The following is a 14,192-nucleotide window of genomic DNA, read 5'->3' as shown; positions in this document are numbered from 1 at the left end:
TATACCAGTGATCAAAGTGAAACTATTACAGAGAGAGTATGCAGTGGCCCCTGCAAAAGTTAGTTAACATGACAACATGATGAAGAGGATTGACCTCAAACCTGAATTTAAAAACAGAGCAAAAAGATCTTGAAGAGAAAGGGGGAAGAAGTAAAATCCCTTAAAGCCAACAAAGACTTCTGGGAAACAGTGGATATCAGACCAGCTGAATGTTTGCGTTTCTGCCTGACAACAAAAGGAGCAGTGCGATTACGGGCACTGTGCTCAGAGAAACCGTGTACTGCCGTGTGCACCAGGAAGAAAAATCTCTCCATAAAGCCTTGTGAAACTGCATAAGGACTGTATCTGGGGCATCCCAGTAAAGAAATTTAGTCATCTGGGAAGGAGATGAGGTAAGAAGAAATGATATTAGAAATTCCAAGAGAAAAATGACTTAAGATATCGAGGACTTTGACTGCTGAAAATTTTTTTATAAATCAATAGTCAAGACATAAATAACTTGAGTAGGTATATTGTAAAATGTTACATACAATATATAAAATAAAAACAACAATCTAGAGTTCTTCAAGACAAATCAGTGAATATCACTAAGTAACAATTTGCTGGTATCCGGTACAGATCATGTAAATGTACTCAGGCCCAGGACATCCTGAGGCAAAGGATGCTCCAAAGGAAAGGAGACGCTTCCTGAAGTGGATTGTTTGAGGTCAGAGGCTAAAAGATAAGAGCCAGAAGGTAACATAGTTGTTGACAAGGCATTCACCTCTTGACATAGGGAATGAGGAAAAAATAGCTAAGTAAATGAAAATTAGTTTCTAATTTTTCATGAGAACTGATGTGAGGTAAGAAAGCATTGTACAAAACTACTTTACAACTCACAGGAAAAAATTCTCGGTAAATGAAGTATTCAGATTACTTAAGCCATTTAAATATTTTTATAAAAATCTTTCCCTTACTCCCTTTCTCCTTTTCTCCATGTACTAGTTACACTTCTGTCGTTACTGAGACAACATACCCAACACCTAAAGTTAAAGGAGGAAAGGTTTATTTAGCTCACAGTTTGTAGAGGTTTCAGTCCATAATCAGGTGGCTCCAAGGCAGGGTAGCACATGCAGAGTGGTAGCAGTCCATGGCGGCAGAAGACAGCAAAAGCATTATGAGAGAGTAGGAGACAGGCCTCTTTCTGTCCTTTATATTGTACCCAGTCTACTGGGATTAGGATGGTGCCAATCCAATCAGTGGATTGATTCAGCAATCACCCACCCTTAATCCCAGCTTCCTTAATCTCAGCATTACACTATGAATCAATCACACACTCTAGATTCAACCACCTCCAAAAACACTGTATGACCACATGAGGCTTTGAGGGAACATCTAGACACAAACTATTATACTCCCTCACTCCTTTCTTCACTCCCTTCCTTTTGCACTAGAGATTGAACTCAAGTCTTCATTCATGCTAGGCAAGCACTACTACTGAGCCACATCCCCAGTCATTTTTTGAGACAGGGTCTAGCTAAATTGCATATACTGGCCTTTAACTTGTGATCCTCCTGTCTTAGCTTCCCTGGTATCTTGGATTGCAGCATGTAGCATGGAGCCCAATTTGAATAAATATCTTTCTAAAATATATTTTACTTTACCCTGAATGTTAAGAAGCCTACATTGTAGAAGAAGATTTTATTTGTTCTCAAAGATTTATGGTGACATTATGAATATAAGTTATTTTTCTCTAAAATAGTAATTCTTCTAAAGGCTGTTGGAGCTAAATGGATAATTTTTCCCTACTTGGATTTCTAAGTGTCTGTACTTGACTGATGTAGTCCTGTACTTTCTCCTTCACTGCTGTTTGACTTGCTCTTGTTTCTTGTTATTATCCACAAACCAGAATCTGGTGATACCCTTTCTTCTTCTTTCCAGTTTTTTGCATTCACAACATATTGTGGTCAGAAAAATCTTGGAGCTTGATGTAACCACAGTATGGTAAAGTAAAAGGAATTTTCCAGAGACATTTGAGAATCTATGTGAAAGTTTTATTAGTTTAAGTCTGGAGTTCTTTCAGAACCTGAACTGACTGCTCATTGGCTTTATCTTCAAGAGGGAGGTGGGGAGGGGCTGACTTCAAGGTTCAATCCTGAATTTTGTATAGTAAGCACTGTGACATTGCATATTTCTTTACATCAGTTAATGGGTTTAGAATTATTAACATCACCTTTATTTCAAATATTCAAAGGAGATATAAAACATATTTCAGAAGCTGATTCTGTTTATAACTGAAAACTTATTTCTTTTGTATTATTTCCAGTGAACAAATACTGTCAATAATTATAGGAATAACTTTTCTTCTACTTTTTCCTCCACCTCACATTTGCCATACTGAAGATTAAACCCATGTTAAATAAATGTTCTACCACTGAACTCCACCTCCACCTCCACCGCAGAATGTACCTCTTTTTATTGCATGATGGGTTAGGTGTTACAGACAGAACTTCCTAGGAGAAAATGTAAGGTATATGAATAGTCATTCTTGTAGCAAAATTGGTACTTTGAATAATTCATGGTTAAACCAATCCTTTTCTTTTTGTTATACCACAAGATTTCAGAGAAATGAGGCAAGAAGTGTTGGTTTAGGTTTGCCCCCACAGAGATACAACATAAATTAGAATATACCCTAATGAAATTCAAGAAGGGAAGGTGAAGAAAGAGTGGTCATATCAGAAGAATGTTAAGGAGAAAGAAATATATGGAGTGGCAAGGACAGTAAATATATAAGGAAAGGAGATAGGTTTACAGAAACTAAAGAAAACATGGGTGATTTCAACTAGTGATGACATTGTTATCTTTGGAGTCCTTAAGAAATCACATAAAAGACAACTAAATAAATAAATAGTAAGGCATATTTCAAAGAAAATTGAATCCTCTTTTATAATGATTTATTGCTATAGTAACTCATCTCTAAGCCTTCTGAGATAGCTTATAGAAGAAAGAATATTAAGCTCTAAGCCTAGCTTTATTGCTAAAGAGGTTTCCAAGCTTTAGCAGATACCGTTGTGTGTCAGTTAATTACAGAGATACATTGTTTTTTATTTTATTTTATTTTATTTTATTTTATTTTATTTTATTTTATTTTTTGCAGTATTGGGGATCAAACTCACGACCTCATGCTTGCCAGGCAGGTGCTTACACCACTGAGCTATATCCCCAGCCCTGTTTTTTATTTTAAAGAGAGTAGTAAATGAGAAACAAACAAAGAAATAGAACAGTAGCAGCATACTAGTATCACAAACATAAACAAATCAAAGCAAGAACATTCAAAATGGTACAGAGTCTCAAGACAAAATAATATGAATCAACAGTGGTTGTTACATTACACATCTCCATCCTCAACTCCACTGCTCAGATTACATTCTTAAGACTTATGTCCATAGGTGATTCTGTCCTTTGGGAACATCTTAGAGCATATTTAAACAAACCTAGACAGGATGGGTCAGTTATTTGATGTGGCAACTTGTTGTGATCAAGAGACAAAATACAAGCTGTATAAGGTTGATGCCAACATGACACAGCATGCTATTTTGCAATAAACTTTTATGTAAGTGGGAGTATATTCTAAATAGTAATAAGAAGTATAATTTAGCAAATACATAGTATACCAGTGGTACGATTGCTTAATATCATTCATTATCAAATATTGTGTGCACTATACTTTTATACCACAGCAGGTTTGTTTACAGTGGCATCACTAGAAATGTGAATAACGCATGTGCTATATCATTAAGACAATTATGAACCAGGTGTGATGACACGTGCCTGTAATCCCAACACTCCTGGAGGCTGAGACAGGAAGAGCAAAAATTCCAGCCCAAATTTAGCAATCTGTCTCAGAATAAAAAAATAAAAAAGGTGTTAACTCAGTATTAAGGCCCTGTGTACAATCTCCCGTAACACAAAGAAAAAGAAAAAAAAGACACATCTATAATATCCATAGGTGACAGGAATTTTTCATCTCTCTTATAATGTTATGAGACCATTTTCATATATGCAAACTGCTACTGATCAAAACATCATTATGCAGAACATGACTGACTAATCCAGACTTAAGTTTTCTCACTTATGAAATGATTTAGACTGGATTTTTTCTAAAGTCCAATTCTAAAATTCTATCATTTGCTGAAAAGCAAATTTTAGAGACTTGGTTAAGGATTTGTACAGTCAACTAATGTCAAAATCAAACTGTCCCTTTTTCATGTCTTATGCTACTTCTGACCATTCTGAAGGCTTCTATGTTTGTCTTTCCTTCCTGAGAGAAACAGTTCTTCACTTATCCTTTATTAAGAAAAAGAATTCCAGACTGCTCCTTATGCACAATATGACCCCTGCCTCTCCTCTCATACCATGGATTATTTTTGTCCAACGAAGGACCAAGGATAATTAATCCACTAACAATCCAACGATCTTATCAAATGACCTGACACCAAGAAAACCATGAATAATACTTTTCCCCTAAAAGATATGGGTTGGACTAGTACTGGGCTGTCAAAGTAGAAGAATGTACACTACAAAAAATGATCCCACAAGACAATGACATCCCAGAAGAGGTAAAGTCCATGAGAAATCAGAGCTTAACAGGAACTCTATTAACAGAACTCTATCAAATAGTGGATTAAGTAGTCAGGTGGTAGAGTTCTCTTTATGACTTGCATTTATACTTGAAAGGTAATACATTTAAATTATTTAGGAATATCACCACTCAATCAATAGGTAAAGTTTTCCTAGTAAATTGCTTACTGTGCATAGTAAATACAAGTGAAGTAAGAAAGCATACACATACAAAAAGCTGATACCAAGAAAATAACTGTTATGTTTTTGAAATGCTAAGTTGAATATTCCTGAACAATTGTTACTGAGGTTCAACTTCCTTCAATGCAAAATAAGGTACTAATGAGACATTCATTAGTACTAATTCAGTAGTAATAAAACATTTCTCTTAGCTTCTGTTTCCTACAATGCCCTTTGTATCCCTACAATAGATATCCATTTCTTGAATCTGAACTGCCTAAAACACTAACAGCATACTTGAGTTGTTACATTTTCCAAGTCACTCCTATTTCTACTATTCATCAACAACCTTTTCAAGTAAGTTGGACTTAATTTCATGGATATGAAAACCTAGAGAACATAAGCAACTTTCAAAGACCTTCTGGTTTTAACCTGTTTTTAGGCCTCTAGGTAAGCAATTGTGTGGGATGCTTTTTCTCCCGTTATATCATTTATTCTGAGAAAAACCTTGCCCCATAAATTTTTCCTAAAGGTGTTACATGTTCCTAGGAAATAGCTTACATAAACACAAACAAAAAATTAGTAACCTTGTCCATTTATGGAGCATCTACTATGTTTCTCTTCTCCTGGCTTGCTATGCTAATGTCATGTTGAGGAGATCATCCTTCCTTATCACTTCTGACACTTATGAGAATGGCATTTTATCTCTCTGGTATTCTTCCCAAATTCCATAAGTGTAATTTAACCAGGATAAAGACATCAGAAAACCCACAATGAAGATGAATCTATGCCCAGTGTTGAGGTCACTATGTTTTACAGTATTAGCAGTCATTTTTCCAATGTCACCTGCACCTCCCTAGCACTATCAGACATTTACCATCCTATCAGTGCTAAAGTAGCTGGAAGCAGTGATTGTAATTTATACAACAGATTGCTGTTAGGTTTCCTTTATGCTTTCTTTTCACATTCATGCCCTATAATTTAAAAATGATGTAATGAAAATGACCAGGCTTCCCAGTATCCCAAACTCACATAAAACTTCCTCCACACACATATACAGACACACTTGCCCACTTATCCTAAAACAAACCTGTAAATATGTCTCTTTCCTCTTAGGTCAGGATGGATGTTCTTACACTCTGATCACCAACCTCCTGACTCCCTGTGTTATAAATAGATCCTTGGTGGACCCAATGTCCCACCCGCATACCCAGACATGTCTAAATCCTAGAGTAAACTCTGATGTTAACATCCACCACACTACTAATCAGTAATGGAACACTGTCTATTTATGTCCATAGAGACTGTCTTGGAGATTATTGTTGATGATTGAAATAACTTGCATTTAATTTCTAAAGAGACAAACTATTATATTCTAAGTACACAAGGAGTATCTTGAAAACCTTCAAAGACAAAAATATGTCTCTTATAACAATGGCATTTTATCTCATTGATATTCTTCCCATATTCCATAAGTGTGATTTAACCAGGAAAAAAAATCAGAAAGTCCACACTGAAGGTAAATTTATAAGATACCTGGTCAGTACTGCTCAATACTGTCAAGGTAATCAACGGCCAAGAAAGTCATGATCACAGAAGCCTAAGAAGACACAATGACTAAATGTAATGTGGTAACTGCATGAAATCTTACAACAGAAAAAGAACATTAAGTATAAACTAAGAACATCCAAATAAAATATGAACTTCAGCCAATAATAATGTATATGAATATTAGTTTATTAGTGCTAGCAAATAATATGATGTTAACAAGAAGCAAAACTGGATTTTGGTTATACTGGAACTCTGTACTACCACTGCAACTTTTGTATAAATCTAAAACTATTCTATATAAAAACTTTATTAAATAGGTATATGTGACATATGTATGCATATATGTGTATGACTTATATATGTATATAATGCCTCCATGTCTATGGGTTTCAGATTTCTGCATTTGTTGATTCAACTAAATGTGAATGAAGAAAATTATAAAAGTTTTGATTGTACTGAGCATGATTAGACTCTTTTTCTTTTTAGTATTCCCTAAACAATACAGTATAACAGCTATTTACCTAACATTTCCATTGCTTCAGGTATTTTTAAGTAATCTGGAGATGACTTAAGTGCATAGGAGGGTGTGCATAGGTTACATGCAAATACTACAGCATTTTGTATAAAGGATTTGAGCACCCATGGGCTTTAGTACTTATGACTGTTCCAGAAGAAATTCTCCGTGGATACTGAGGGATGACTGTATTTATTTATATGACATAATTTATATATTTATACATAAAAGTAAGCTTCTATAAATGTGTAGTGTGTGTGTGGTGTGTGTGTGTGTGTGTGTGTGTGTGATATGTGTACACGGCACTTACCTTTATGGGATATATATTACTGTTTAATTGAACAAAGATGAAAAAAATCCTACTCCTAATTGATAGGATGAGTAGTCATCTAAGAATAACATTGAAATTATTGAAGACTAACCTCTTCCCTCAACCCCCAATTAATCAGCTCATTTGGTAAATTATTTAAAAATAAGCAGGTATTTGTAAAGTCAACCAAAAAAAAAAAAAGAACAAAAACCTTAAGGCGACTTTTATCTACCAAAGGTACTGAGAGGAAAATCACACTTCCACAGTTATGAAGATGCAGTCAAATTCTCCAGGACTGCTCCACAAAGTTTGGGCAACTTATAGTGGTTAAGGGTGTGATATCTAGATAATGATCAGAGAAAAGTATTGGAAACTAAAGTAACATTTACTCTGGAGGAAACAGCTTTTTTAAAAAAAAAAAAAATGTGGGTATATTCTTCAAAAGGTCATAGAAGCATTTGAAAGGTATATTTCCATGCTGATACCTACTGAATTTCAGGCCACTTATCTTGAAGCCTTTGGTTAGAAATAGTCTTTAGCCCTCATTTATCTTCTCTTTGCTCTATTGATTCCCAAAAAGATAGATAATTGAAGACTTTAAAGTCTGATTTCAGAACCATAGGTCTATTTAAGAGGATTTGAAAATGCTCCAATGGAAGTGTTATGGCTTGTGTCTAGATAGCCCCCTGAAACCCTAATGCAATCATAGATGAGGCTTTTTCAGTGATGGCTAGAGTGTGTGATGCTGGAATTGACTCAAGGTACAATTCTAGGTTCAAGAGCACAAGCTAGGATTAAGAGTGTGACTGCTACCCACCTTAAGTAGCCTGGAAAAGATAAAAGGGGCAGAAAAATGCTCATGGACTGAAACTTCTACAAATTGAGAGCTAAATAAATCTTTCCTTCCTTAACTTTGTGCACTGAGTATTTTGTCTTGGCAATGAGAAAGGTAACAAACACAGAATTTGGTACCAGAGAAGTGGAGTCATTGCTATGACTGTACCTGACCATGTGGTTTAGGAGCTTTTGGAGCTGGCTTATGAGGAAAAGTTAGGAAAGGCTCAGAGATGTTGGCTGAAACAGTAGAGCTGGAATGCCTTAGGCTATACTTTGATGAGAGATTCAGGTGAGAGCTCAGAAGACCAGAATGCTGATAGAAGTGCTGCTGGTAAAGACCAGGGTCAGGAGGTTTCTCCTGGGATGGACATATTGGTTGCTGGATTTCAGTGTCCAGAGACTTTGCCTGAGGCTAAAATTAAGGGCAGCAAACTAATTATTCTGTCAGAAAAAAATTCAAGGCAGTCTAATGTTGAGGTGATGGTATGGCTACTGTTGGGGGCTTTTAGCCAGATTTATGTTGAGAATCAAAAGCAAAGAGCCCAGCGGAATGATTTAAAACATTTTGAGTTTGGCCAGAAAGGAAACTCCAGTTAAGCTGTGAACTGTAAATACAGAGAAGGAGGTCTTGATTGCAGAGAAGGAACAGAGAATAGAAAACAGCCTGAGGATATCACACGAAGCATCAGAATGCTACCCTTTGCAGTCTCAAATTTTCAAAAGTGAAAGACTTTGCTTTGAGAAGAGAGTCCTGGAACACCATATTCTAGAATGGCAGCACCCTAGAGAAATTGTTCCTCAGAATTTGGTTAATAGGTATTTGAGCTATTAACTAAGAGAGAAGGAAGCTTGCCTACTGCTCCAGCTGGCAGTAGACCTTGGCATCATCCACATGGCACTGGTTTTAGATGCATGCAGAATGAAGGAGTTGTGGAGTCATGAAGGCTTCCACCCAGATTTCATAAGAAGGCCTGGGAGACCAGGCAGTGTGGCCTGGAAAGGGCAGTGTGTGAAGCTGTGAATGTGAAGCCAAAAGTACAGTGGAGACCCCAGAAGTTTGGAGGAGGCAAGAACATAGATTATCTGAGGAATACTGCAAGGAGGGAGCACAACTGTGCAAAGAGAGAACCCACTGGAGCTACTACCACCAGAAGTGCCATAGGGAAGAGCCACCCACGCCTTTTGGTGTTCACAACTTGCCACAGATTGCCAGGAATACTAAAAGTGGAACTATAGAATTAATATTTGCCCTGCTGGAACTTGGTTTTGCTTTGTTCCCATTCCTGCTAACTCCATTTGTAACTTTTAGAATGGAAATGTCTATCTTGTGCCATTGAATATTGGAAGTGTTTAACTTTCTTTTCATTTGTACAGGGGCTTGCAGCCAAGAATTTACCTTAAATCTCAGAAGAGACTTTGGACTTGGACTCTTCAACCATGCTGAAACTGTTAGGCAACTCTTACAGATGCCTTTTGCATAAACATATGTGCATGAGTCTTTGGGAGGCTAGGAGCAAAATGTTATGACTTGTCTGTCAATATCCCCTCAAAGCTTCATGCAGTCATAGGTGGGGCTTTTTCAGAGGTGGCTAGATCTAGAGTGTATGATATTGAGACTACTTTATGGTGCAGTGCTAAACTCAAGACCATTAGGATTGAGGGTGTGAGTGCTACCTGCTCTAAATAGCCTGGATAAGACAAAAGGGGCAGAATTGTTAAGGTCCCTTGGTTGTTTTGCTATCTTTTGTTTTCCTCTGTGAATCCAACTGATTATGGACTGAGATCTCTACAAGCTTACCTTGGAACCAGCTGCTTATGGACTGAGACCTCTATATGCTATGAGCTAAATCATAAACCTCAACTCTGTGAGCTAAATCAACTTTTCCTCCCTTAACTTGGAGCACTGGGTATTTTAACTCAGCAAGGAGAAAAGTAACTAAGATAGTAGCTCTAACATATAACCTTATCTTTATGTTAAATATCTTGTCATAATGAATCTTAAGTTATCACCCAAGGAAGTTCAATATTGTCTTGTTTCATATTTCTCTCTTTTCACAAATCTAAAGTAAGTCAAAATCACTTTTGCATTACCTGTTTTACTTCATATTTTCTAAACCAGTGATGCTCCTTAAGTGCAACTAAGCTGTGGTTGAAAATTGGGAAGTGGGCTGCAAACAAATTTTGCTTAAGGCATAAACTATAAATTAAAGTAATGATCACTTCAAGTTGAAACTTTTCTCCATCTTTTAAAATCAGAATGAAAGTAGGTCAATGAAATTTAGGATATTTTAGAGTATGTACAGTATTGTATTGTTTGCCAGTACCTAATTTACAATTACAGAGCTCCATGAATATTGAAATGATTCAGCTTCCCATTATAAATGTACGTGGCAGTTTGGTTGTTGATCAGTTTATGAAGTTAATGCAAATGGAACTGTCTTCCTGTCAGCATTTGAAATCTATAATGCAGTCATGTTGTATATTCAGGGACAGGCCATTGACAGTCAATTAACAAGTTTGATTGGTATGTCAACTCATTCTTTTGAATTGTTAATAGTATGTTAATAGAATGCATTTCTTTGTGCAGTCCCATTTGTGGCTTCACAGTTGCAGCTATTTTTTATAATTCGGAGTAACCTAAAATAGTGCCTTAATAATAGATTATTAAACACCTGTCTAGTGTAGCTTAGGGAGGTTTTTCTAGACTGGGAGTTTGCAGTGGATCCCTTTGATATTCAAATCAACAAATGATAGCCTTTTTATTCAAAACGTAAATTCTTTTGATGGTTAGCTTGTTAAGAAATATTCAGCTCTAGTCTGACCTGATCTGGTTTCCCATGGAAAAGATCTGATGCCGTTTGAAGGTTCATAAATGGAATGCCAATGACAATTTGTTGTTGACGTTCTGCCGCCTCAGCTCTCAGATGCTGCCGGTTGATGTGCCGCTTTAGCTTCACCAAATAATCCTTGCAGGTAAATGATCTATGGATTGATCAGACAGTTTCAAAGCAAAGCGGGCTCTTCTGTGGTCTGGATTTTTAGGCTTGGAGGGGTACTTTAAAAGATGCGTCAAATTGACAGATGAATCTTAAAGCATAGAATGATGAGGCAATGCCGAATTGTGGGAATATTTTTAAGTGACTAGAATATTACTTCAAGTTTCAAAAACCTTCAAATGTCTATCGAATCTGTTCCCCATAGCAGATTTATTTCTACCTTGGTTTTTGTTATGGTTGTTTTGTCTGCGTGCACAGGTTTACTCTCACTTTCCCAGGGAAGTTGATGAGACATTAAATGTATTATTCTCGAATGGTGCTTTGGAATAAGGTTGTGAGTTCATTTGCACAACCATGTTTTATTCATATAGTTCCTGAACACCAGAATATAAGAATCTGCCATTTCTCTAGCCTAAAAAAACTGTCTATACCAAGGAAGCAGTAAAAATTTTATTTCTCTTTTTCCCTATTCTTCACTTCTTTTGATGATGCTTTCCACAACCTACTATTTATATTTAATTTCATTGGCAGAAGTTTCTTTATAATAATGGGGGAGGGGTCCTGCCAATGTGGTTTACATGCTTATATCATATTTTTCAGATCTATGCTTCAGTGAATTTGGAGTGGGAAATTTGCATTTACTTGAGTTTTTAGAATTAGATGATGTTTGAGAGACTGCTGTTCAAATACCCTTAATATACTAACAAGGAAACTGAGGCAAATAGTAAAATCTCTCAGGAACTACCTCGTCTCTTTATTCCTTATTCTGTGGACACCCTGCTTGCTGTTATTAGAAATGCATAGGTGCTCATTTGAAGGTTGACACATTCCTAATGTTGTTCATAGAGAAATTTGCTGAAATTTTCTAGTATCAGAATAAAAATCTTAATACTATAGGATAAGATTAAGAACTGTGCAAGAAAACCATAAAAACAAAGTTTTCAAGAATATCTCTTCATGTGTAACTAAAGTTTCCATAAATCATGAGGGAAGAAGAAGCAAAGAAAATTAATTATTGCCTTGCACAGTTTATTTGTTCACCATGTGCCCTTCAGCAGGGCCACACAACTTAGGGCCCATCTCCAGATGGGGAGAAGAGAGGAAAAGAAAGAGCTATGCAAGCATTAATTGTTAACAGGTTTTCCTGTGTCACCTTAAATATCCCTCTGGCAATGTTTCTCAAAGTATGTTTCACAGATCACTAGTCCCACAAGATGCTTGACCGGCAAAGATTCTATAGCTGGAGAATCAGGGCTCCCTTGATGGAGATTTGCATGGTCACGGTGTTTTTGGCAGTATAACAGCTTCAAAAAGTCATTTAATAAACTTGTTTAGCTCTATTTAACACAAGACTTCCAAAATGAATTCAAATACAAGATTTTTGTCTATATTTTTTTATTTTAAAACCAATTAACATTTTCATAGAAATTTGGAGGATGCTGTAATATCTTTAGGCAAATAATTTGCTTCCACTATGAGAATATTCTCATCTATACAAGAAACCAATAATATTACCTATTGACATAAGAATTTAATGAGTAGTTAAAATAATGTTTTACACAAATGTTTGTTATTGGCATTATTTATTAGCAATGATGTTGGTGTTGTTATTTCTGTATGAGAACAGTATTATAGTTTTTTTTCTTTAGATTTATTAGATACACCTATGTAGTAATATAATATAAGGCCTCAGATTGAAACTTGAAATTTTATGCACTAATTGGGTAAGGCATAAATGAAGGGAAACAAACAGGTAGGTTGATAAACTGTAGACCAAAATAGTAAGGCCAGTTACCTAGGTAAGAACAGAAAGAGTATCAGACCGCTGAGGACAAAGTTGATTGCCAACAGATCCCAAACAGCTTATTTAGGAATTGACAAATTACTGGATGTTTGGAAAACTTCCAGGGAGAGAGAGAGAGAGAGAGAGAGACAGAGAGAGAGAGAGAGAGAGAGAGAGGGAACAGGTTAACTTTTAGTATTTTAGCAAGAAAACTTACCAGCTGGGGCTGGAGGAGCAAACCAAAGGGTTGCAGGAAAACATGGTGGAACAGGGACAATGTCAGTGGGAATGGAAACGAAGAGGACTGGTGGATTAAAGAGACATTTCTGAAGCAGAATTCAAAAGAATATGTGACCAACTGGTTGAGGAGGGGAAATAGAAAAATGGAGAAAAGACTGGAGAGGAATTTTGGGGACTGTATAGATGGTGATTCAACTTCATTTTACAAGTCAAGATACAGAATTTCTTAGAAAGAAACTATTCTACCATATGTGTTTATAGTCTGCCAGCAGCCTTTTAACAGTGGCCTTCTCAAGGGGGACTAATTCAGTGCATGTGTGGATTACTTGGCATAACTCAGGAAAACTACTAATATTATAAATCAGAAGTGACTAAATTAGTAATTTCTGGAAGTATATGGGAACATAAATATTTACATTAAATATAAAAAACACATACAAAGTTAAAAATCATAGTGAAAAAACGTTTCCTTACCGTGTACTCACAAAACTGTGCATGCCCTGTGTAGGGGCAAAGGAAACATTCCCCCCATCTTCCACAGGATGGATACATTGATTTTATGAAAATGAACTGATTAGGCAGCAAAGTGTGTGAATTTATTTTGTGTGTAGGGACCTGATAGGAAAGTGAGTACTCAATAACCCAATGAGATTTACAAACTTACATATCCTCTTCATAGGGGAGAGGGAGGTAAAGGATGTAACCAATTTGAAAGGAAATGTAGATGAATTTTATGGGTAAAGAATGAGTCCAAGGAACAACTAAATGTGTGACAAAACTACCCGGGCTCTGAGGATAATGTCAACTCTACACTTCCTTCCTCTGATATGAATCTATCTCCTCTACCACAGATTGATGAGATATCTGGGGAAGATACAGTTGACTGTCTTCTGGACAGCCTTTGAGGTTGATGGGGACTTCCCCTCACTGTCAGCTTTTCATTCTCAAACCAGAGTGCCATACTTTGGGGATATGGTCTCTGAGCCCCGGTGTTCAACTAAATAACTTACAACATCTTTATTGCTTATTATTTCACATGCCTTCCTCCCCTCTCCCTTTCTCCTTTCTTGTTTTGAGTTTCTTGGATCCTGGATCTTGTTTGTTTTTATATTTACAGATCTATCCACAGTTGATACACAACAGGTGCTTTTTTTTTTTTTTTTTTTTTTTTTTTGGTTTTTC

The sequence above is a fragment of the Chinchilla lanigera genome, unplaced genomic scaffold (assembly GCF_000276665.1).
Source record: "Chinchilla lanigera isolate Chin_1 unplaced genomic scaffold, ChiLan1.0 scaffold00015, whole genome shotgun sequence".
NCBI classification, from domain to species: Eukaryota; Metazoa; Chordata; class Mammalia; order Rodentia; family Chinchillidae; genus Chinchilla; species Chinchilla lanigera.
The sequence above is the reverse complement of the archived record's forward strand: the minus strand, read 5'-3'. Positions refer to the sequence as shown.